The sequence below is a fragment of the Oryctolagus cuniculus genome, chromosome 10, assembly GCF_051225735.1.
Source record: "Oryctolagus cuniculus isolate XC-2025 breed Fujian yellow rabbit chromosome 10, ASM5122573v1, whole genome shotgun sequence".
In the NCBI taxonomy this organism is placed as follows: Eukaryota; Metazoa; Chordata; class Mammalia; order Lagomorpha; family Leporidae; genus Oryctolagus; species Oryctolagus cuniculus.
Window position 1 is genome coordinate 73,706,115 of NC_142876.1, and position 20,923 is coordinate 73,727,037.

Sequence of the window (20,923 nt, forward strand, 5' to 3'; positions counted from 1 at the left end):
AGGCGGAGTGCGGCTGAGGGGGGGGGGGAGGAGGAGGAGAAGAGAAGAGAAGAGAAAAGAGGGAGGAGGCGGAGGAGAAGCGGCAGCGGGAGCGGGAGCGGGAGCGGGAATGGGAATGGGAATGGGAATGGGAATGGGAATGGGAGTGAGAGCGGGGAGCGGGCAGGAGGAGGAGGAGGAGGCGGCGGCGGCGGCGGCGGCGGCGGCGGCGGCTGTGCGGGCGCGCACTCAAGAGGGGCCTGGAGGCAGCCTCTGGCGTCTACGGCCATACCACCCTGAACGCGCCCGATCTCGTCTGATCTCGGAAGCTAAGCAGGGTCGGGCCTGGTTAGTACTTGGATGGGAGACCGCCTGGGAATACCGGGTGCTGTAGGCTTTTGCCCCGCGGCACCCTCCCCTTTTGCTCGCCTTTGGCTGGCTGCCTAGCCACGCCCCCATCCGCCAGCCCGCACGCCGGGACCCCTGCGACCCCCAACGCAGCTCCAGCAGGGGGCAGAAGCCCGACCCCTCCACCTGGCAGCCCCAGCCCGCCCGCGCCTCGGGCCTGGGCCTGGGCCTGGGCACGGGCACGGGCACGGGCACGGGCACGGGCGGGCCGGCCAGCTGTCCCCGGCTGCCGCAGCCCCACCGCCAACCCCGGGGCCCACCCCGGGACACAGGCCACGCCCCGCGCCATCCAGCGCGCCCCCTCCAACCCCAAACCAGCGACTCACCGCCCGCCAGGGCGCTCCCCTGCCGGCCGCCCCAACCCCGCAGCCCGCCGCACCAGCAGCTCCCGGCACCTGCACTCCCACCGCCCCTCCCGGGCTCCTGTCTCCCAGGGAGCCCAATGACTGTGACCACGACCACGACCACGACCACCGCCCGAAGACGACGCCAGGGCGCGGTTGCCCACCACTCAGGGCCCGGTGCCTCGCGCAGCCCAACCCGCGGGCCCTCTGCGCCACCTGGCCGTGCGGCGGCCACGCGCCACAGCCGCGGAAGCCCTCCAGAGCGCAAAGGAGGGACCCCACACCAAGCCTCGCAGGCAATACAGGCACCCTCTCCCTCTGTCTCTGACTTACACCAACACCTACACGTCTCTCTCTCTTTCTCTCTCTCTCTCTGTCTCTCTCTCCTCTCTCTGTCCCCCTCTCCCCCATCAGCCCTGACTCACACAGCATCCAAACGGGGCACCCTTTTGGCAGGCCAGGCAGAGACCCGCGGCCACAGGCTGCGTGCCCACAGGACCTCCCCGGGACAGAGGGTCCGTGGCAGGCAGGCAGCACACAGCCTGTGGTCTCTGTGGGGAGCAACTCGGATTGGACTGAGTTACTGGAATTAAGACTTATTCTATGCATCTGCTCTCCCACAATATGGCGCTGGGAGAGGAGAAAACAGCTTCTATGCAGCTGCCTCTTGCCAACTTGAGTGATGACCTCCAGGAGCTGATCCTGCTCCTGATTGGAGGAGAGCAGCGTACTTGGCGTGTGGGCAGCCGAGTTGGGATTGGCGGAAGAGGACTATAAAGGAGGAGAGAGACAACATGCACCAGGAACATCTAAGGGGAACACCTGTGCAGCCCCCGAGAGAGCCGGCCGGCCGGCCGGCGGTGTGCCGCTCCCCCGCGGAAGTGGGGAATGTGGCAGGGGGAACCGCCCTTCCACGGAGGTGGAAGGGACGGTAGCCAACCCGGGAAGAACCAGCAGCAAACCCGGGGAGGGCCGAGCAGACGAAAGAACAGCGCAGGGTCCTGTGTCGTTCCTCCATGAAGAGGGGGAGCGACAGTCTCGAACTGGCTGCCGGGCTGGAGGGTGCGGGTCGCGCTGAAGCGCCCCACCCTCCCGTGAGGGAACGGGCGCTGAGGACGGAAATCCCTCTGTGCCACGAAGGGTGTCGGGGTGTGCGACTGTGTGCCCCTTGTGTAGGCGTGTGTGTGTGTGTGTGTGTGTGTGTGTGTGTGAGTGCCCACGCGAGCGTGCGGCGGGGGTGATTCCGTGCGCTGCCGCCCTCCTTCCCGACCTGCTGCCCCACTTGGGCCCCCGTGACCGAGCGGGGACAAGGGTCCCCAGGCCCTCAGCTGTCCTCGCGGCGTGGGAGTGTGTGGAGGCGCGGCGGCCGTGCCGGGGGAGGGCGGGCGACCTGTGCGTCAGCGGTGGGGGGGCTGCTGGCGGCCGGGTAGGAGGGAAGGCCCGGGCCGCGGTGGTGTGGGGCGCCGAACCCCCTGGTGCCGGGACCCGCGAGCCGCGGGGCGCAGCCCTGGGCAGGCGTGGAGGCTGCCGGGCACGGCTGGCGTGTGGCTGGGCGATGGCGGCAGGCAGGGGATCCGGCCTAGAAAGAGAGAGTAGGAGTTCCCTGTGGCCAGCGGCAGCCGGAGGAGGTTGGCTCCCCTTGGCTTGGCGGCAGCGTGCCGACTGGGCGCCCGGTGCTGCAGGTCCTGGGCTGGGCAGGCGGAGGGCTGGAGTTCGGGCACTGGTGCAGGGCTAGGCGGAGGGCGGCTGAGGAGGGGGGGGAGGAGGAGAAGAGAAGAGAAGAGAAAAGAGGGAGGAGGCGGAGGAGAAGCGGCAGCGGGAGCGGGAGCGGGAGTGGGAATGGGAATGGGAATGGGAGTGAGAGCGGGGAGCGGGCAGGAGGAGGAGGAGGCGGCGGCGGCGGCGGCGGCGGCTGTGCGGGCGCGCACTCAAGAGGGGCCTGGAGGCGGCCTCTGGCGTCTACGGCCATACCACCCTGAACGCGCCCGATCTCGTCTGATCTCGGAAGCTAAGCAGGGTCGGGCCTGGTTAGTACTTGGATGGGAGACCGCCTGGGAATACCGGGGGCTGTAGGCTTTTGCCCCGCGGCACCCTCCCCTTTTGCTCGCCTTTGGCTGGCTGCCTAGCCACGCCCCCATCCGCCAGCCCGCACGCCGGGACCCCTGCGACCCCCAACGCAGCTCCAGCAGGGGGCAGAAGCCCGACCCCTCCACCTGGCAGCCCCAGCCCGCCCGCGCCTCGGGCCTGGGCCTGGGCCTGGGCCTGGGCCTGGGCACGGGCACGGGCACGGGCGGGCCGGCCAGCTGTCCCCGGCTGCCGCAGCCCCACTGCCAACCCCGGGGCCCACCCCGGGACACAGGCCACGCCCCGCGCCATCCCAGCGCGCCCCCTCCAACCCCAAACCAGCGACTCACCGCCCGCCAGGGCGCTCCCCTGCCGGCCGCCCCAACCCCGCAGCCCGCCGCACCAGCAGCTCCCGGCACCTGCACTCCCACCGCCCCTCCCGGGCTCCTGTCTCCCAGGGAGCCCAATGACTGTGACCACGACCACGACCACCGCCCGAAGACGACGCCAGGGCGCAGTTGCCCACCACTCAGGGCCCGGTGCCTCGCGCAGCCCAACCCGCGGGCCCTCTGCGCCACCTGGCCGTGCGGCGGCCACGCGCCACAGCCGCGGAAGCCCTCCAGAGCGCAAAGGAGGGACCCCACACCAAGCCTCGCAGGCAATACAGGCACCCTCTCCCTCTGTCTCTGACTTACACCAACACCTACACGTCTCTCTCTCTTTCTCTCTCTCTCTCTGTCTCTCTCTCCTCTCTCTGTCCCCCTCTCCCCCATCAGCCCTGACTCACACAGCATCCAAACGGGGCACCCTTTTGGCAGGCCAGGCAGAGACCCGCGGCCACAGGCTGCGTGCCCACAGGACCTCCCCGGGACAGAGGGTCCGTGGCAGGCAGGCAGCACACAGCCTGTGGTCTCTGTGGGGAGCAACTCGGATTGGACTGAGTTACTGGAATTAAGACTTATTCTATGCATCTGCTCTCCCACAATATGGCGCTGGGAGAGGAGAAAACAGCTTCTATGCAGCTGCCTCTTGCCAACTTGAGTGATGACCTCCAGGAGCTGATCCTGCTCCTGATTGGAGGAGAGCAGCGTACTTGGCGTGTGGGCAGCCGAGTTGGGATTGGCGGAAGAGGACTATAAAGGAGGAGAGAGACAACATGCACCAGGAACATCTAAGGGGAACACCTGTGCAGCCCCCGAGAGAGCCGGCCGGCCGGCCGGCGGTGTGCCGCTCCCCCGCGGAAGTGGGGAATGTGGCAGGGGGAACCGCCCTTCCACGGAGGTGGAAGGGACGGTAGCCAACCCGGGAAGAACCAGCAGCAAACCCGGGGAGGGCCGAGCAGACGAAAGAACAGCGCAGGGTCCTGTGTCGTTCCTCCATGAAGAGGGGGAGCGACAGTCTCGAACTGGCTGCCGGGCTGGAGGGTGCGGGTCGCGCTGAAGCGCCCCACCCTCCCGTGAGGGAACGGGCGCTGAGGACGGAAATCCCTCTGTGCCACGAAGGGTGTCGGGGTGTGCGACTGTGTGCCCCTTGTGTAGGCGTGTGTGTGTGTGTGTGTGTGTGTGTGTGTGAGTGCCCACGCGAGCGTGCGGCGGGGGTGATTCCGTGCGCTGCCGCCCTCCTTCCCGACCTGCTGCCCCACTTGGGCCCCCGTGACCGAGCGGGGACAAGGGTCCCCAGGCCCTCAGCTGTCCTCGCGGCGTGGGAGTGTGTGGAGGCGCGGCGGCCGTGCCGGGGGAGGGCGGGCGACCTGTGCGTCAGCGGTGGGGGGGCTGCTGGCGGCCGGGTAGGAGGGAAGGCCCGGGCCGCGGTGGTGTGGGGCGCCGAACCCCCTGGTGCCGGGACCCGCGAGCCGCGGGGCGCAGCCCTGGGCAGGCGTGGAGGCTGCCGGGCACGGCTGGCGTGTGGCTGGGCGATGGCGGCAGGCAGGGGATCCGGCCTAGAAAGAGAGAGTAGGAGTTCCCTGTGGCCAGCGGCAGCCGGAGGAGGTTGGCTCCCCTTGGCTTGGCGGCAGCGTGCCGACTGGGCGCCCGGTGCTGCAGGTCCTGGGCTGGGCAGGCGGAGGGCTGGAGTTCGGGCACTGGTGCAGGGCTAGGCGGAGGGCGGCTGAGGAGGGGGGGGAGGAGGAGAAGAGAAGAGAAGAGAAAAGAGGGAGGAGGCGGAGGAGAAGCGGCAGCGGGAGCGGGAGCGGGAGTGGGAATGGGAATGGGAATGGGAGTGAGAGCGGGGAGCGGGCAGGAGGAGGAGGAGGCGGCGGCGGCGGCGGCGGCGGCTGTGCGGGCGCGCACTCAAGAGGGGCCTGGAGGCGGCCTCTGGCGTCTACGGCCATACCACCCTGAACGCGCCCGATCTCGTCTGATCTCGGAAGCTAAGCAGGGTCGGGCCTGGTTAGTACTTGGATGGGAGACCGCCTGGGAATACCGGGGGCTGTAGGCTTTTGCCCCGCGGCACCCTCCCCTTTTGCTCGCCTTTGGCTGGCTGCCTAGCCACGCCCCCATCCGCCAGCCCGCACGCCGGGACCCCTGCGACCCCCAACGCAGCTCCAGCAGGGGGCAGAAGCCCGACCCCTCCACCTGGCAGCCCCAGCCCGCCCGCGCCTCGGGCCTGGGCCTGGGCCTGGGCCTGGGCACGGGCACGGGCACGGGCACGGGCACGGGCACGGGCGGGCCGGCCAGCTGTCCCCGGCTGCCGCAGCCCCACCGCCAACCCCGGGGCCCACCCCGGGACACAGGCCACGCCCCGCGCCATCCAGCGCGCCCCCTCCAACCCCAAACCAGCGACTCACCGCCCGCCAGGGCGCTCCCCTGCCGGCCGCCCCAACCCCGCAGCCCGCCGCACCAGCAGCTCCCGGCACCTGCACTCCCACCGCCCCTCCCGGGCTCCTGTCTCCCAGGGAGCCCAATGACTGTGACCACGACCACGACCACGACCACCGCCCGAAGACGACGCCAGGGCGCGGTTGCCCACCACTCAGGGCCCGGTGCCTCGCGCAGCCCAACCCGCGGGCCCTCTGCGCCACCTGGCCGTGCGGCGGCCACGCGCCACAGCCGCGGAAGCCCTCCAGAGCGCAAAGGAGGGACCCCACACCAAGCCTCGCAGGCAATACAGGCACCCTCTCCCTCTGTCTCTGACTTACACCAACACCTACACGTCTCTCTCTCTTTCTCTCTCTCTCTCTGTCTCTCTCTCCTCTCTCTGTCCCCCTCTCCCCCATCAGCCCTGACTCACACAGCATCCAAACGGGGCACCCTTTTGGCAGGCCAGGCAGAGACCCGCGGCCACAGGCTGCGTGCCCACAGGACCTCCCCGGGACAGAGGGTCCGTGGCAGGCAGGCAGCACACAGCCTGTGGTCTCTGTGGGGAGCAACTCGGATTGGACTGAGTTACTGGAATTAAGACTTATTCTATGCATCTGCTCTCCCACAATATGGCGCTGGGAGAGGAGAAAACAGCTTCTATGCAGCTGCCTCTTGCCAACTTGAGTGATGACCTCCAGGAGCTGATCCTGCTCCTGATTGGAGGAGAGCAGCGTACTTGGCGTGTGGGCAGCCGAGTTGGGATTGGCGGAAGAGGACTATAAAGGAGGAGAGAGACAACATGCACCAGGAACATCTAAGGGGAACACCTGTGCAGCCCCCGAGAGAGCCGGCCGGCCGGCCGGCGGTGTGCCGCTCCCCCGCGGAAGTGGGGAATGTGGCAGGGGGAACCGCCCTTCCACGGAGGTGGAAGGGACGGTAGCCAACCCGGGAAGAACCAGCAGCAAACCCGGGGAGGGCCGAGCAGACGAAAGAACAGCGCAGGGTCCTGTGTCGTTCCTCCATGAAGAGGGGGAGCGACAGTCTCGAACTGGCTGCCGGGCTGGAGGGTGCGGGTCGCGCTGAAGCGCCCCACCCTCCCGTGAGGGAACGGGCGCTGAGGACGGAAATCCCTCTGTGCCACGAAGGGTGTCGGGGTGTGCGACTGTGTGCCCCTTGTGTAGGCGTGTGTGTGTGTGTGTGTGTGTGTGTGTGTGTGAGTGCCCACGCGAGCGTGCGGCGGGGGTGATTCCGTGCGCTGCCGCCCTCCTTCCCGACCTGCTGCCCCACTTGGGCCCCCGTGACCGAGCGGGGACAAGGGTCCCCAGGCCCTCAGCTGTCCTCGCGGCGTGGGAGTGTGTGGAGGCGCGGCGGCCGTGCCGGGGGAGGGCGGGCGACCTGTGCGTCAGCGGTGGGGGGGCTGCTGGCGGCCGGGTAGGAGGGAAGGCCCGGGCCGCGGTGGTGTGGGGCGCCGAACCCCCTGGTGCCGGGACCCGCGAGCCGCGGGGCGCAGCCCTGGGCAGGCGTGGAGGCTGCCGGGCACGGCTGGCGTGTGGCTGGGCGATGGCGGCAGGCAGGGGATCCGGCCTAGAAAGAGAGAGTAGGAGTTCCCTGTGGCCAGCGGCAGCCGGAGGAGGTTGGCTCCCCTTGGCTTGGCGGCAGCGTGCCGACTGGGCGCCCGGTGCTGCAGGTCCTGGGCTGGGCAGGCGGAGGGCTGGAGTTCGGGCACTGGTGCAGGGCTAGGCGGAGGGCGGCTGAGGAGGGGGGGGAGGAGGAGAAGAGAAGAGAAGAGAAAAGAGGGAGGAGGCGGAGGAGAAGCGGCAGCGGGAGCGGGAGCGGGAGTGGGAATGGGAATGGGAATGGGAGTGAGAGCGGGGAGCGGGCAGGAGGAGGAGGAGGCGGCGGCGGCGGCGGCGGCGGCGGCTGTGCGGGCGCGCACTCAAGAGGGGCCTGGAGGCGGCCTCTGGCGTCTACGGCCATACCACCCTGAACGCGCCCGATCTCGTCTGATCTCGGAAGCTAAGCAGGGTCGGGCCTGGTTAGTACTTGGATGGGAGACCGCCTGGGAATACCGGGGGCTGTAGGCTTTTGCCCCGCGGCACCCTCCCCTTTTGCTCGCCTTTGGCTGGCTGCCTAGCCACGCCCCCATCCGCCAGCCCGCACGCCGGGACCCCTGCGACCCCCAACGCAGCTCCAGCAGGGGGCAGAAGCCCGACCCCTCCACCTGGCAGCCCCAGCCCGCCCGCGCCTCGGGCCTGGGCCTGGGCCTGGGCCTGGGCCTGGGCCTGGGCCTGGGCACGGGCACGGGCACGGGCGGGCCGGCCAGCTGTCCCCGGCTGCCGCAGCCCCACTGCCAACCCCGGGGCCCACCCCGGGACACAGGCCACGCCCCGCGCCATCCCAGCGCGCCCCCTCCAACCCCAAACCAGCGACTCACCGCCCGCCAGGGCGCTCCCCTGCCGGCCGCCCCAACCCCGCAGCCCGCCGCACCAGCAGCTCCCGGCACCTGCACTCCCACCGCCCCTCCCGGGCTCCTGTCTCCCAGGGAGCCCAATGACTGTGACCACGACCACGACCACCGCCCGAAGACGACGCCAGGGCGCAGTTGCCCACCACTCAGGGCCCGGTGCCTCGCGCAGCCCAACCCGCGGGCCCTCTGCGCCACCTGGCCGTGCGGCGGCCACGCGCCACAGCCGCGGAAGCCCTCCAGAGCGCAAAGGAGGGACCCCACACCAAGCCTCGCAGGCAATACAGGCACCCTCTCCCTCTGTCTCTGACTTACACCAACACCTACACGTCTCTCTCTCTTTCTCTCTCTCTCTCTGTCTCTCTCTCCTCTCTCTGTCCCCCTCTCCCCCATCAGCCCTGACTCACACAGCATCCAAACGGGGCACCCTTTTGGCAGGCCAGGCAGAGACCCGCGGCCACAGGCTGCGTGCCCACAGGACCTCCCCGGGACAGAGGGTCCGTGGCAGGCAGGCAGCACACAGCCTGTGGTCTCTGTGGGGAGCAACTCGGATTGGACTGAGTTACTGGAATTAAGACTTATTCTATGCATCTGCTCTCCCACAATATGGCGCTGGGAGAGGAGAAAACAGCTTCTATGCAGCTGCCTCTTGCCAACTTGAGTGATGACCTCCAGGAGCTGATCCTGCTCCTGATTGGAGGAGAGCAGCGTACTTGGCGTGTGGGCAGCCGAGTTGGGATTGGCGGAAGAGGACTATAAAGGAGGAGAGAGACAACATGCACCAGGAACATCTAAGGGGAACACCTGTGCAGCCCCCGAGAGAGCCGGCCGGCCGGCCGGCGGTGTGCCGCTCCCCCGCGGAAGTGGGGAATGTGGCAGGGGGAACCGCCCTTCCACGGAGGTGGAAGGGACGGTAGCCAACCCGGGAAGAACCAGCAGCAAACCCGGGGAGGGCCGAGCAGACGAAAGAACAGCGCAGGGTCCTGTGTCGTTCCTCCATGAAGAGGGGGAGCGACAGTCTCGAACTGGCTGCCGGGCTGGAGGGTGCGGGTCGCGCTGAAGCGCCCCACCCTCCCGTGAGGGAACGGGCGCTGAGGACGGAAATCCCTCTGTGCCACGAAGGGTGTCGGGGTGTGCGACTGTGTGCCCCTTGTGTAGGCGTGTGTGTGTGTGTGTGTGTGTGTGTGTGTGAGTGCCCACGCGAGCGTGCGGCGGGGGTGATTCCGTGCGCTGCCGCCCTCCTTCCCGACCTGCTGCCCCACTTGGGCCCCCGTGACCGAGCGGGGACAAGGGTCCCCAGGCCCTCAGCTGTCCTCGCGGCGTGGGAGTGTGTGGAGGCGCGGCGGCCGTGCCGGGGGAGGGCGGGCGACCTGTGCGTCAGCGGTGGGGGGGCTGCTGGCGGCCGGGTAGGAGGGAAGGCCCGGGCCGCGGTGGTGTGGGGCGCCGAACCCCCTGGTGCCGGGACCCGCGAGCCGCGGGGCGCAGCCCTGGGCAGGCGTGGAGGCTGCCGGGCACGGCTGGCGTGTGGCTGGGCGATGGCGGCAGGCAGGGGATCCGGCCTAGAAAGAGAGAGTAGGAGTTCCCTGTGGCCAGCGGCAGCCGGAGGAGGTTGGCTCCCCTTGGCTTGGCGGCAGCGTGCCGACTGGGCGCCCGGTGCTGCAGGTCCTGGGCTGGGCAGGCGGAGGGCTGGAGTTCGGGCACTGGTGCAGGGCTAGGCGGAGGGCGGCTGAGGAGGGGGGGGAGGAGGAGAAGAGAAGAGAAGAGAAAAGAGGGAGGAGGCGGAGGAGAAGCGGCAGCGGGAGCGGGAGCGGGAGTGGGAATGGGAATGGGAATGGGAGTGAGAGCGGGGAGCGGGCAGGAGGAGGAGGCGGCGGCGGCGGCGGCGGCGGCGGCTGTGCGGGCGCGCACTCAAGAGGGGCCTGGAGGCGGCCTCTGGCGTCTACGGCCATACCACCCTGAACGCGCCCGATCTCGTCTGATCTCGGAAGCTAAGCAGGGTCGGGCCTGGTTAGTACTTGGATGGGAGACCGCCTGGGAATACCGGGGGCTGTAGGCTTTTGCCCCGCGGCACCCTCCCCTTTTGCTCGCCTTTGGCTGGCTGCCTAGCCACGCCCCCATCCGCCAGCCCGCACGCCGGGACCCCTGCGACCCCCAACGCAGCTCCAGCAGGGGGCAGAAGCCCGACCCCTCCACCTGGCAGCCCCAGCCCGCCCGCGCCTCGGGCCTGGGCCTGGGCCTGGGCCTGGGCACGGGCACGGGCACGGGCACGGGCACGGGCGGGCCGGCCAGCTGTCCCCGGCTGCCGCAGCCCCACCGCCAACCCCGGGGCCCACCCCGGGACACAGGCCACGCCCCGCGCCATCCAGCGCGCCCCCTCCAACCCCAAACCAGCGACTCACCGCCCGCCAGGGCGCTCCCCTGCCGGCCGCCCCAACCCCGCAGCCCGCCGCACCAGCAGCTCCCGGCACCTGCACTCCCACCGCCCCTCCCGGGCTCCTGTCTCCCAGGGAGCCCAATGACTGTGACCACGACCACGACCACGACCACCGCCCGAAGACGACGCCAGGGCGCGGTTGCCCACCACTCAGGGCCCGGTGCCTCGCGCAGCCCAACCCGCGGGCCCTCTGCGCCACCTGGCCGTGCGGCGGCCACGCGCCACAGCCGCGGAAGCCCTCCAGAGCGCAAAGGAGGGACCCCACACCAAGCCTCGCAGGCAATACAGGCACCCTCTCCCTCTGTCTCTGACTTACACCAACACCTACACGTCTCTCTCTCTTTCTCTCTCTCTCTCTGTCTCTCTCTCCTCTCTCTGTCCCCCTCTCCCCCATCAGCCCTGACTCACACAGCATCCAAACGGGGCACCCTTTTGGCAGGCCAGGCAGAGACCCGCGGCCACAGGCTGCGTGCCCACAGGACCTCCCCGGGACAGAGGGTCCGTGGCAGGCAGGCAGCACACAGCCTGTGGTCTCTGTGGGGAGCAACTCGGATTGGACTGAGTTACTGGAATTAAGACTTATTCTATGCATCTGCTCTCCCACAATATGGCGCTGGGAGAGGAGAAAACAGCTTCTATGCAGCTGCCTCTTGCCAACTTGAGTGATGACCTCCAGGAGCTGATCCTGCTCCTGATTGGAGGAGAGCAGCGTACTTGGCGTGTGGGCAGCCGAGTTGGGATTGGCGGAAGAGGACTATAAAGGAGGAGAGAGACAACATGCACCAGGAACATCTAAGGGGAACACCTGTGCAGCCCCCGAGAGAGCCGGCCGGCCGGCGGTGTGCCGCTCCCCCGCGGAAGTGGGGAATGTGGCAGGGGGAACCGCCCTTCCACGGAGGTGGAAGGGACGGTAGCCAACCCGGGAAGAACCAGCAGCAAACCCGGGGAGGGCCGAGCAGACGAAAGAACAGCGCAGGGTCCTGTGTCGTTCCTCCATGAAGAGGGGGAGCGACAGTCTCGAACTGGCTGCCGGGCTGGAGGGTGCGGGTCGCGCTGAAGCGCCCCACCCTCCCGTGAGGGAACGGGCGCTGAGGACGGAAATCCCTCTGTGCCACGAAGGGTGTCGGGGTGTGCGACTGTGTGCCCCTTGTGTAGGCGTGTGTGTGTGTGTGTGTGTGTGTGTGTGTGTGAGTGCCCACGCGAGCGTGCGGCGGGGGTGATTCCGTGCGCTGCCGCCCTCCTTCCCGACCTGCTGCCCCACTTGGGCCCCCGTGACCGAGCGGGGACAAGGGTCCCCAGGCCCTCAGCTGTCCTCGCGGCGTGGGAGTGTGTGGAGGCGCGGCGGCCGTGCCGGGGGAGGGCGGGCGACCTGTGCGTCAGCGGTGGGGGGGCTGCTGGCGGCCGGGTAGGAGGGAAGGCCCGGGCCGCGGTGGTGTGGGGCGCCGAACCCCCTGGTGCCGGGACCCGCGAGCCGCGGGGCGCAGCCCTGGGCAGGCGTGGAGGCTGCCGGGCACGGCTGGCGTGTGGCTGGGCGATGGCGGCAGGCAGGGGATCCGGCCTAGAAAGAGAGAGTAGGAGTTCCCTGTGGCCAGCGGCAGCCGGAGGAGGTTGGCTCCCCTTGGCTTGGCGGCAGCGTGCCGACTGGGCGCCCGGTGCTGCACTGCAGGTCCTGGGCTGGGCAGGCGGAGGGCTGGAGTTCGGGCACTGGTGCAGGGCTAGGCGGAGTGCGGCTGAGGGGGGGGGGAGGAGGAGGAGAAGAGAAGAGAAGAGAAAAGAGGGAGGAGGCGGAGGAGAAGCGGCAGGGGGAGCGGGAGCGGGAGCGGGAATGGGAATGGGAATGGGAATGGGAATGGGAGTGAGAGCGGGGAGCGGGCAGGAGGAGGAGGAGGAGGCGGCGGCGGCGGCGGCGGCGGCGGCGGCTGTGCGGGCGCGCACTCAAGAGGGGCCTGGAGGCAGCCTCTGGCGTCTACGGCCATACCACCCTGAACGCGCCCGATCTCGTCTGATCTCGGAAGCTAAGCAGGGTCGGGCCTGGTTAGTACTTGGATGGGAGACCGCCTGGGAATACCGGGGGCTGTAGGCTTTTGCCCCGCGGCACCCTCCCCTTTTGCTCGCCTTTGGCTGGCTGCCTAGCCACGCCCCCATCCGCCAGCCCGCACGCCGGGACCCCTGCGACCCCCAACGCAGCTCCAGCAGGGGGCAGAAGCCCGACCCCTCCACCTGGCAGCCCCAGCCCGCCCGCGCCTCGGGCCTGGGCCTGGGCCTGGGCCTGGGCACGGGCACGGGCACGGGCACGGGCACGGGCACGGGCGGGCCGGCCAGCTGTCCCCGGCTGCCGCAGCCCCACCGCCAACCCCGGGGCCCACCCCGGGACACAGGCCACGCCCCGCGCCATCCAGCGCGCCCCCTCCAACCCCAAACCAGCGACTCACCGCCCGCCAGGGCGCTCCCCTGCCGGCCGCCCCAACCCCGCAGCCCGCCGCACCAGCAGCTCCCGGCACCTGCACTCCCACCGCCCCTCCCGGGCTCCTGTCTCCCAGGGAGCCCAATGACTGTGACCACGACCACGACCACGACCACCGCCCGAAGACGACGCCAGGGCGCGGTTGCCCACCACTCAGGGCCCGGTGCCTCGCGCAGCCCAACCCGCGGGCCCTCTGCGCCACCTGGCCGTGCGGCGGCCACGCGCCACAGCCGCGGAAGCCCTCCAGAGCGCAAAGGAGGGACCCCACACCAAGCCTCGCAGGCAATACAGGCACCCTCTCCCTCTGTCTCTGACTTACACCAACACCTACACGTCTCTCTCTCTTTCTCTCTCTCTCTCTGTCTCTCTCTCCTCTCTCTGTCCCCCTCTCCCCCATCAGCCCTGACTCACACAGCATCCAAACGGGGCACCCTTTTGGCAGGCCAGGCAGAGACCCGCGGCCACAGGCTGCGTGCCCACAGGACCTCCCCGGGACAGAGGGTCCGTGGCAGGCAGGCAGCACACAGCCTGTGGTCTCTGTGGGGAGCAACTCGGATTGGACTGAGTTACTGGAATTAAGACTTATTCTATGCATCTGCTCTCCCACAATATGGCGCTGGGAGAGGAGAAAACAGCTTCTATGCAGCTGCCTCTTGCCAACTTGAGTGATGACCTCCAGGAGCTGATCCTGCTCCTGATTGGAGGAGAGCAGCGTACTTGGCGTGTGGGCAGCCGAGTTGGGATTGGCGGAAGAGGACTATAAAGGAGGAGAGAGACAACATGCACCAGGAACATCTAAGGGGAACACCTGTGCAGCCCCCGAGAGAGCCGGCCGGCCGGCCGGCGGTGTGCCGCTCCCCCGCGGAAGTGGGGAATGTGGCAGGGGGAACCGCCCTTCCACGGAGGTGGAAGGGACGGTAGCCAACCCGGGAAGAACCAGCAGCAAACCCGGGGAGGGCCGAGCAGACGAAAGAACAGCGCAGGGTCCTGTGTCGTTCCTCCATGAAGAGGGGGAGCGACAGTCTCGAACTGGCTGCCGGGCTGGAGGGTGCGGGTCGCGCTGAAGCGCCCCACCCTCCCGTGAGGGAACGGGCGCTGAGGACGGAAATCCCTCTGTGCCACGAAGGGTGTCGGGGTGTGCGACTGTGTGCCCCTTGTGTAGGCGTGTGTGTGTGTGTGTGTGTGTGTGTGTGAGTGCCCACGCGAGCGTGCGGCGGGGGTGATTCCGTGCGCTGCCGCCCTCCTTCCCGACCTGCTGCCCCACTTGGGCCCCCGTGACCGAGCGGGGACAAGGGTCCCCAGGCCCTCAGCTGTCCTCGCGGCGTGGGAGTGTGTGGAGGCGCGGCGGCCGTGCCGGGGGAGGGCGGGCGACCTGTGCGTCAGCGGTGGGGGGGCTGCTGGCGGCCGGGTAGGAGGGAAGGCCCGGGCCGCGGTGGTGTGGGGCGCCGAACCCCCTGGTGCCGGGACCCGCGAGCCGCGGGGCGCAGCCCTGGGCAGGCGTGGAGGCTGCCGGGCACGGCTGGCGTGTGGCTGGGCGATGGCGGCAGGCAGGGGATCCGGCCTAGAAAGAGAGAGTAGGAGTTCCCTGTGGCCAGCGGCAGCCGGAGGAGGTTGGCTCCCCTTGGCTTGGCGGCAGCGTGCCGACTGGGCGCCCGGTGCTGCAGGTCCTGGGCTGGGCAGGCGGAGGGCTGGAGTTCGGGCACTGGTGCAGGGCTAGGCGGAGGGCGGCTGAGGAGGAGGGGGGGGGAGGAGGAGAAGAGAAGAGAAGAGAAAAGAGGGAGGAGGCGGAGGAGAAGCGGCAGTGGGAGCGGGAGCGGGAGTGGGAATGGGAATGGGAATGGGAGTGAGAGCGGGGAGCGGGCAGGAAGAGGAGGCGGCGGCGGCGGCGGCGGCGGCGGCGGCTGTGCGGGCGCGCACTCAAGAGGGGCCTGGAGGCGGCCTCTGGCGTCTACGGCCATACCACCCTGAACGCGCCCGATCTCGTCTGATCTCGGAAGCTAAGCAGGGTCGGGCCTGGTTAGTACTTGGATGGGAGACCGCCTGGGAATACCGGGGGCTGTAGGCTTTTGCCCCGCGGCACCCTCCCCTTTTGCTCGCCTTTGGCTGGCTGCCTAGCCACGCCCCCATCCGCCAGCCCGCACGCCGGGACCCCTGCGACCCCCAACGCAGCTCCAGCAGGGGGCAGAAGCCCGACCCCTCCACCTGGCAGCCCCAGCCCGCCCGCGCCTCGGGCCTGGGCCTGGGCCTGGGCCTGGGCACGGGCACGGGCACGGGCACGGGCACGGGCACGGGCACGGGCGGGCCGGCCAGCTGTCCCCGGCTGCCGCAGCCCCACCGCCAACCCCGGGGCCCACCCCGGGACACAGGCCACGCCCCGCGCCATCCAGCGCGCCCCCTCCAACCCCAAACCAGCGACTCACCGCCCGCCAGGGCGCTCCCCTGCCGGCCGCCCCAACCCCGCAGCCCGCCGCACCAGCAGCTCCCGGCACCTGCACTCCCACCGCCCCTCCCGGGCTCCTGTCTCCCAGGGAGCCCAATGACTGTGACCACGACCACGACCACGACCACCGCCCGAAGACGACGCCAGGGCGCGGTTGCCCACCACTCAGGGCCCGGTGCCTCGCGCAGCCCAACCCGCGGGCCCTCTGCGCCACCTGGCCGTGCGGCGGCCACGCGCCACAGCCGCGGAAGCCCTCCAGAGCGCAAAGGAGGGACCCCACACCAAGCCTCGCAGGCAATACAGGCACCCTCTCCCTCTGTCTCTGACTTACACCAACACCTACACGTCTCTCTCTCTTTCTCTCTCTCTCTCTGTCTCTCTCTCCTCTCTCTGTCCCCCTCTCCCCCATCAGCCCTGACTCACACAGCATCCAAACGGGGCACCCTTTTGGCAGGCCAGGCAGAGACCCGCGGCCACAGGCTGCGTGCCCACAGGACCTCCCCGGGACAGAGGGTCCGTGGCAGGCAGGCAGCACACAGCCTGTGGTCTCTGTGGGGAGCAACTCGGATTGGACTGAGTTACTGGAATTAAGACTTATTCTATGCATCTGCTCTCCCACAATATGGCGCTGGGAGAGGAGAAAACAGCTTCTATGCAGCTGCCTCTTGCCAACTTGAGTGATGACCTCCAGGAGCTGATCCTGCTCCTGATTGGAGGAGAGCAGCGTACTTGGCGTGTGGGCAGCCGAGTTGGGATTGGCGGAAGAGGACTATAAAGGAGGAGAGAGACAACATGCACCAGGAACATCTAAGGGGAACACCTGTGCAGCCCCCGAGAGAGCCGGCCGGCCGGCCGGCGGTGTGCCGCTCCCCCGCGGAAGTGGGGAATGTGGCAGGGGGAACCGCCCTTCCACGGAGGTGGAAGGGACGGTAGCCAACCCGGGAAGAACCAGCAGCAAACCCGGGGAGGGCCGAGCAGACGAAAGAACAGCGCAGGGTCCTGTGTCGTTCCTCCATGAAGAGGGGGAGCGACAGTCTCGAACTGGCTGCCGGGCTGGAGGGTGCGGGTCGCGCTGAAGCGCCCCACCCTCCCGTGAGGGAACGGGCGCTGAGGACGGAAATCCCTCTGTGCCACGAAGGGTGTCGGGGTGTGCGACTGTGTGCCCCTTGTGTAGGCGTGTGTGTGTGTGTGTGTGTGTGTGAGTGCCCACGCGAGCGTGCGGCGGGGGTGATTCCGTGCGCTGCCGCCCTCCTTCCCGACCTGCTGCCCCACTTGGGCCCCCGTGACCGAGCGGGGACAAGGGTCCCCAGGCCCTCAGCTGTCCTCGCGGCGTGGGAGTGTGTGGAGGCGCGGCGGCCGTGCCGGGGGAGGGCGGGCGACCTGTGCGTCAGCGGTGGGGGGGCTGCTGGCGGCCGGGTAGGAGGGAAGGCCCGGGCCGCGGTGGTGTGGGGCGCCGAACCCCCTGGTGCCGGGACCCGCGAGCCGCGGGGCGCAGCCCTGGGCAGGCGTGGAGGCTGCCGGGCACGGCTGGCGTGTGGCTGGGCGATGGCGGCAGGCAGGGGATCCGGCCTAGAAAGAGAGAGTAGGAGTTCCCTGTGGCCAGCGGCAGCCGGAGGAGGTTGGCTCCCCTTGGCTTGGCGGCAGCGTGCCGACTGGGCGCCCGGTGCTGCAGGTCCTGGGCTGGGCAGGCGGAGGGCTGGAGTTCGGGCACTGGTGCAGGGCTAGGCGGAGGGCGGCTGAGGAGGAGGGGGGGGAGGAGGAGAAGAGAAGAGAAAAGAGGGAGGAGGCGGAGGAGAAGCGGCAGCGGGAGCGGGAGCGGGAGTGGGAATGGGAATGGGAATGGGAGTGAGAGCGGGGAGCGGGCAGGAAGAGGAGGCGGCGGCGGCGGCGGCGGCGGCGGCGGCTGTGCGGGCGCGCACTCAAGAGGGGCCTGGAGGCGGCCTCTGGCGTCTACGGCCATACCACCCTGAACGCGCCCGATCTCGTCTGATCTCGGAAGCTAAGCAGGGTCGGGCCTGGTTAGTACTTGGATGGGAGACCGCCTGGGAATACCGGGTGCTGTAGGCTTTTGCCCCGCGGCACCCTCCCCTTTTGCTCGCCTTTGGCTGGCTGCCTAGCCACGCCCCCATCCGCCAGCCCGCACGCCGGGACCCCTGCGACCCCCAACGCAGCTCCAGCAGGGGGCAGAAGCCCGACCCCTCCACCTGGCAGCCCCAGCCCGCCCGCGCCTCGGGCCTGGGCCTGGGCCTGGGCCTGGGCACGGGCACGGGCACGGGCACGGGCACGGGCACGGGCACGGGCGGGCCGGCCAGCTGTCCCCGGCTGCCGCAGCCCCACCGCCAACCCCGGGGCCCACCCCGGGACACAGGCCACGCCCCGCGCCATCCAGCGCGCCCCCTCCAACCCCAAACCAGCGACTCACCGCCCGCCAGGGCGCTCCCCTGCCGGCCGCCCCAACCCCGCAGCCCGCCGCACCAGCAGCTCCCGGCACCTGCACTCCCACCGCCCCTCCCGGGCTCCTGTCTCCCAGGGAGCCCAATGACTGTGACCACGACCACGACCACGACCACCGCCCGAAGACGACGCCAGGGCGCGGTTGCCCACCACTCAGGGCCCGGTGCCTCGCGCAGCCCAACCCGCGGGCCCTCTGCGCCACCTGGCCGTGCGGCGGCCACGCGCCACAGCCGCGGAAGCCCTCCAGAGCGCAAAGGAGGGACCCCACACCAAGCCTCGCAGGCAATACAGGCACCCTCTCCCTCTGTCTCTGACTTACACCAACACCTACACGTCTCTCTCTCTTTCTCTCTCTCTCTCTGTCTCTCTCTCCTCTCTCTGTCCCCCTCTCCCCCATCAGCCCTGACTCACACAGCATCCAAACGGGGCACCCTTTTGGCAGGCCAGGCAGAGACCCGCGGCCACAGGCTGCGTGCCCACAGGACCTCCCCGGGACAGAGGGTCCGTGGCAGGCAGGCAGCACACAGCCTGTGGTCTCTGTGGGGAGCAACTCGGATTGGACTGAGTTACTGGAATTAAGACTTATTCTATGCATCTGCTCTCCCACAATATGGCGCTGGGAGAGGAGAAAACAGCTTCTATGCAGCTGCCTCTTGCCAACTTGAGTGATGACCTCCAGGAGCTGATCCTGCTCCTGATTGGAGGAGAGCAGCGTACTTGGCGTGTGGGCAGCCGAGTTGGGATTGGCGGAAGAGGACTATAAAGGAGGAGAGAGACAACATGCACCAGGAACATCTAAGGGGAACACCTGTGCAGCCCCCGAGAGAGCCGGCCGGCCGGCCGGCGGTGTGCCGCTCCCCCGCGGAAGTGGGGAATGTGGCAGGGGGAACCGCCCTTCCACGGAGGTGGAAGGGACGGTAGCCAACCCGGGAAGAACCAGCAGCAAACCCGGGGAGGGCCGAGCAGACGAAAGAACAGCGCAGGGTCCTGTGTCGTTCCTCCATGAAGAGGGGGAGCGACAGTCTCGAACTGGCTGCCGGGCTGGAGGGTGCGGGTCGCGCTGAAGCGCCCCACCCTCCCGTGAGGGAACGGGCGCTGAGGACGGAAATCCCTCTGTGCCACGAAGGGTGTCGGGGTGTGCGACTGTGTGCCCCTTGTGTAGGCGTGTGTGTGTGTGTGTGTGTGTGTGTGTGTGAGTGCCCACGCGAGCGTGCGGCGGGGGTGATTCCGTGCGCTGCCGCCCTCCTTCCCGACCTGCTGCCCCACTTGGGCCCCCGTGACCGAGCGGGGACAAGGGTCCCCAGGCCCTCAGCTGTCCTCGCGGCGTGGGAGTGTGTGGAGGCGCGGCGGCCGTGCCGGGGGAGGGCGGGCGACCTGTGCGTCAGCGGTGGGGGGGCTGCTGGCGGCCGGGTAGGAGGGAAGGCCCGGGCCGCGGTGGTGTGGGGCGCCGAACCCCCTGGTGCCGGGACCCGCGAGCCGCGGGGCGCAGCCCTGGGCAGGCGTGGAGGCTGCCGGGCACGGCTGGCGTGTGGCTGGGCGATGGCGGCAGGCAGGGGATCCGGCCTAGAAAGAGAGAGTAGGAGTTCCCTGTGGCCAGCGGCAGCCGGAGGAGGTTGGCTCCCCTTGGCTTGGCGGCAGCGTGCCGACTGGGCGCCCGGTGCTGCAGGTCCTGGGCTGGGCAGGCGGAGGGCTGGAGTTCGGGCACTGGTGCAGGGCTAGGCGGAGGGCGGCTGAGGAGGAGGGGGGGGAGGAGGAGAAGAGAAGAGAAGAGAAAAGAGGGAGGAGGCGGAGGAGAAGCGGCAGCGGGAGCGGGAGCGGGAGTGGGAATGGGAATGGGAATGGGAGTGAGAGCGGGGAGCGGGCAGGAAGAGGAGGAGGCGGCGGCGGCGGCGGCGGCGGCGGCGGCGGCGGCGGCTGTGCGGGCGCGCACTCAAGAGGGGCCTGGAGGCGGCCTCTGGCGTCTACGGCCATACCACCCTGAACGCGCCCGATCTCGTCTGATCTCGGAAGCTAAGCAGGGTCGGGCCTGGTTAGTACTTGGATGGGAGACCGCCTGGGAATACCGGGTGCTGTAGGCTTTTGCCCCGCGGCACCCTCCCCTTTTGCTCGCCTTTGGCTGGCTGCCTAGCCACGCCCCCATCCGCCAGCCCGCACGCCGGGACCCCTGCGACCCCCAACGCAGCTCCAGCAGGGGGCAGAAGCCCGACCCCTCCACCTGGCAGCCCCAGCCCGCCCGCGCCTCGGGCCTGGGCCTGGGCCTGGGCCTGGGCACGGGCACGGGCACGGGCACGGGCACGGGCACGGGCACGGGCGGGCCGGCCAGCTGTCCCCGGCTGCCGCAGCCCCACCGCCAACCCCGGGGCCCACCCCGGGACACAGGCCACGCCCCGCGCCATCCAGCGCGCCCCCTCCAACCCCAAACCAGCGACTCACCGCCCGCCAGGGCGCTCCCCTGCCGGCCGCCCCAACCCCGCAGCCCGCCGCACCAGCAGCTCCCGGCACCTGCACTCCCACCACCCCTCCCGGGCTCCTGTCTCCCAGGGAGCCCAATGACTGTGACCACGACCACGACCACGACCACCGCCCGAAGACGACGCCAGGGCGCGGTTGCCCACCACTCAGGGCCCGGTGCCTCGCGCAGCCCAACCCGCGGGCCCTCTGCGCCACCTGGCCGTGCGGCGGCCACGCGCCACAGCCGCGGAAGCCCTCCAGAGCGCAAAGGAGGGACCCCACACCAAGCCTCGCAGGCAATACAGGCACCCTCTCCCTCTGTCTCTGACTTACACCAACACCTACACGTCTCTCTCTCTTTCTCTCTCTCTCTCTGTCTCTCTCTCCTCTCTCTGTCCCCCTCTCCCCCATCAGCCCTGACTCACACAGCATCCAAACGGGGCACCCTTTTGGCAGGCCAGGCAGAGACCCGCGGCCACAGGCTGCGTGCCCACAGGACCTCCCCGGGACAGAGGGTCCGTGGCAGGCAGGCAGCACACAGCCTGTGGTCTCTGTGGGGAGCAACTCGGATTGGACTGAGTTACTGGAATTAAGACTTATTCTATGCATCTGCTCTCCCACAA

General features: G+C 69.6%; 9 non-coding genes across 9 annotated transcripts; all 9 read left to right on the forward strand.

Moving 5' to 3' along the window:
- The first annotated feature begins 257 nt into the window (after positions 1-257).
- On the forward strand, positions 258-376 carry LOC149123868 (5S ribosomal RNA). Its single transcript, XR_016215646.1, has one exon. It is a non-coding gene; the product is annotated as a 5S ribosomal RNA (ribosomal RNA).
- Positions 377-2,688: 2,312 nt separating this feature from the next.
- On the forward strand, positions 2,689-2,807 carry LOC149123869 (5S ribosomal RNA). The gene has a single exon (XR_016215549.1). It is a non-coding gene; the product is annotated as a 5S ribosomal RNA (ribosomal RNA).
- Positions 2,808-5,112: 2,305 nt separating this feature from the next.
- Positions 5,113-5,231, forward strand: LOC149123870 (5S ribosomal RNA). The gene has a single exon (XR_016215550.1). It is a non-coding gene; the product is annotated as a 5S ribosomal RNA (ribosomal RNA).
- Positions 5,232-7,558: 2,327 nt separating this feature from the next.
- Positions 7,559-7,677, forward strand: LOC149123871 (5S ribosomal RNA). Its single transcript, XR_016215551.1, has one exon. It is a non-coding gene; the product is annotated as a 5S ribosomal RNA (ribosomal RNA).
- A 2,317-nt stretch (positions 7,678-9,994) lies between these two features.
- Positions 9,995-10,113, forward strand: LOC149123872 (5S ribosomal RNA). Its single transcript, XR_016215552.1, has one exon. It is a non-coding gene; the product is annotated as a 5S ribosomal RNA (ribosomal RNA).
- A 2,342-nt stretch (positions 10,114-12,455) lies between these two features.
- LOC149123873 (5S ribosomal RNA) lies at positions 12,456-12,574 on the forward strand. The gene has a single exon (XR_016215553.1). It is a non-coding gene; the product is annotated as a 5S ribosomal RNA (ribosomal RNA).
- Positions 12,575-14,901: 2,327 nt separating this feature from the next.
- Positions 14,902-15,020, forward strand: LOC149123874 (5S ribosomal RNA). The gene has a single exon (XR_016215554.1). It is a non-coding gene; the product is annotated as a 5S ribosomal RNA (ribosomal RNA).
- A 2,323-nt stretch (positions 15,021-17,343) lies between these two features.
- On the forward strand, positions 17,344-17,462 carry LOC149123875 (5S ribosomal RNA). The gene has a single exon (XR_016215177.1). It is a non-coding gene; the product is annotated as a 5S ribosomal RNA (ribosomal RNA).
- Positions 17,463-19,808: 2,346 nt separating this feature from the next.
- Positions 19,809-19,927, forward strand: LOC149123876 (5S ribosomal RNA). Its single transcript, XR_016215178.1, has one exon. It is a non-coding gene; the product is annotated as a 5S ribosomal RNA (ribosomal RNA).
- Positions 19,928-20,923: the final 996 nt, after the last annotated feature.